Raw genomic sequence first — 2,771 nt, forward strand, 5'->3', positions numbered from 1 at the left:
GCCAGGAGTGCCTCCCATGTCGAGGTTGTAAAACCTGACAAAAGTAAGCGGGGTGGACCAGCCCGCAGCATTGCAGATGTCATGCATTGACTCATATGCCAAAGATATTGCATCCACAATCCACCGACTTAAGGTCTGCTTGGTCGCCGAGAGACCTCTCTTGGGCGGACCAAAGCAAATTAATAACTGTTCAGACTTCCTCGACAGGGCAGCTCTGTGGACATAAGTGTCCAGTGCCCTGACTGGACAAACAAGATTATGCTTCTCCTGGTCCAGGTACCTAAAGGGAGGAGGACAGAAAGCCTGCAGCACAACGGGCCGTGGAACTAAGGTAGGCACCTTAGGCACATATGCTGGCCTAAGGTATAGGAATGCCTTAGCCATACCAGGCGCAAACACCAGAAAGGAAGGGGCTACAGAGAGGGCCTGAAGGTCACCAACTCTCTCAAGGAAAGAGATGGCCAGTAAGAAAACAGTCTTAACTGTGAGGAACCTCTCCGGAACCTCCTCCGGGGGTTCAAAGGGAGGCTTACAGAGAGCTTCTAAGACCATGGCCAGATCCCAGGACAGGACTCTAGTGTGCGAAGCAGGCCTCAGTCTCAAGGCACCACGGAGGAAAACGTGTAACCAATGGGTTTCTTCCCAATGACTGACCATCCAGAGGGGCATGGTAAGCAGCTATGGCCACCACGTACACCTCCAGGGTGGAGGGGGCTAACCCTGCGAAAAACGTTCCTGCAGGAACTGCAGCACTGAACCAACTGGGCAGTTGACTGGGTCCAGCTGATGGTTGCCGCACCAAGAACCCACCAACACCGGGCCTTGATAGAGAAACCAAGGTTTCCTCCACATGTCTAAGGCACATAAGCATCGCCACGTGACCTTGATCATGTGAAGCAGGTTGCCCCTCGGGGAAAACCCCTTGATTCTGAGCCATCACTGCAAGGGTCTCATGTATAGCAGGCCAAAAGGTATCACGTTGGATGCAGCTGCCATCAAACCCAACAGTCTCTGAAACTGTTTGACAGTGAGTGACTGGACCTAGCTTTACCCAGAGACAGATGTGCCTGCTTCGTGGTCGAATCCCACACCATGCCCAGGTGAGTGGTTCTCTGTACTGGAGAAAGCACACTTTTCTTGGCGTTCAGCCTTAACCCCAGCTCTCTCATATGGGTGAGGATGACATCTCAATGCAGAACCACCATCTGCTCCGAATAAGTGAATATCAACCAATCATCGATATAATTGAGTATGCGATGCCTTTGAGTCGCATAGGAGCCAGAGCAGCATCCATGCACTTGGTGAAAGTGCGAGGTGAGAGTGCTAGGCCGAAAGGAAGAAATCGATGTTGGTATGCTTCACCCCTGAAAATAAACCTCAAGAACTTCCTGTGTTGAGGAAGGATGTAAATATGAAAGTATGTGTCCTTTAGATCTATCATGACAAACCAGTTCTGATGTGAGACATGTTCTGTTTGAGCGTCAGGATTTTTAACCTGAGCCTCATGACTGAGCGGTTCAGCTGACAAAGATCTAAAATAGGACACAAACCCCATCCTTCTTCAGAACAATGAAGTACCGGCTATAGGACCCGAACTCTCTCTCAAGAGGAGGTGCGTGTTCAATGGCCTCCTTCCTCAGGAGAGTGTCTAATTCCGGTTCCATTACCAGAGCCTGCTCGGGGGCCAACCAGAGTGGGAATGACTCTGTGGAATCGAGGCGGACGAGAACCAAATGCGATTCTGTAGCCTCATTCTACAGTCAGCAGGACCCATTGAGACACGTTTGGCAGAAGTTTCCACGCTACCAGATGGTCAACTAAGGAAACCAGTCTCTCAAGACTGACCTCCAGTGTACTTTGAGCAGTCAACTCGGTGCCCTGAAGCAGATGACCGGCAGGGAACGACCGAGCTGGCTGCTCTAATAACCTCCTTGGAGGATGCGAGCCTCCCAGAACTGCTATGTTTCTGGGTGGACACTGAGACCTGTGCTTGCTGGAGACTGCTGTTCCCTGAAGCACCAAGGGTGGCAGGGTTTAAAGACCGATCTCCTGAGGGCACTGAGGAGAGGCAGGCACTGTATGATGAGGTGTACACCACTCTTCCCCAGAGGGGCCTGACCTCAGAAGTCCAGCGCTACAAGCATCAGGACCTCTTGGCCGAAGCCTTCTTGGCGAGAATGACAGTCCTCAGATCCGTCTTCTTCCGCTGGAACGCCGCCGACTACTTCTTGGCCTCCTGAAACCTGTCGATGACAGAATTAACTGCGTCGCCGAACAGACAGGGTGTCCAGCAGAACCTGTCTTTTGGTGACCCAGAGAGACAAGTCTGCAGCCCAATGCAGTTATTTAATGTCATTGACCTTCACCTCCTCGCCCTTAACAGGATCCTTGAGCAGGTCGGTTTATGAAGCCTGCAACAACGCCATGGTGTGCAGGCAAGCACCAGCCTGACCTGCCGCCGTATACGCTTTACCCACCAAAGCAGGAGATGTTCTAAGAGGCTTGCTGGGTAATGCTGGGGCCTTGAGGGACTATGCTGACTCAGGAGACAGATAGCTTGCAAGTGCCTGCTCTACCTGAGCATGCTTCCGATCCCTGAGAGGGAGCACTTGATCTGGTGGGTGAGGGCGAGGAAAGGGACATGCACTTCTCCAACCCCTCCACCAGATCCACTTGCGATCCCCATGACCGCAGCCACCACTCTGCCTCGGCAGACACGGGACCCGAGCCACGATGAATGCTCACCAGGGTGCCCTCCTCAATGAGTGCTC

The sequence above is a fragment of the Sinocyclocheilus grahami genome, unplaced genomic scaffold (genome assembly GCF_001515645.1).
Source record: "Sinocyclocheilus grahami isolate Dianchi unplaced genomic scaffold, SAMN03320097.WGS_v1.1 scaffold762.1, whole genome shotgun sequence".
Taxonomy (NCBI): domain Eukaryota; kingdom Metazoa; phylum Chordata; class Actinopteri; order Cypriniformes; family Cyprinidae; genus Sinocyclocheilus; species Sinocyclocheilus grahami.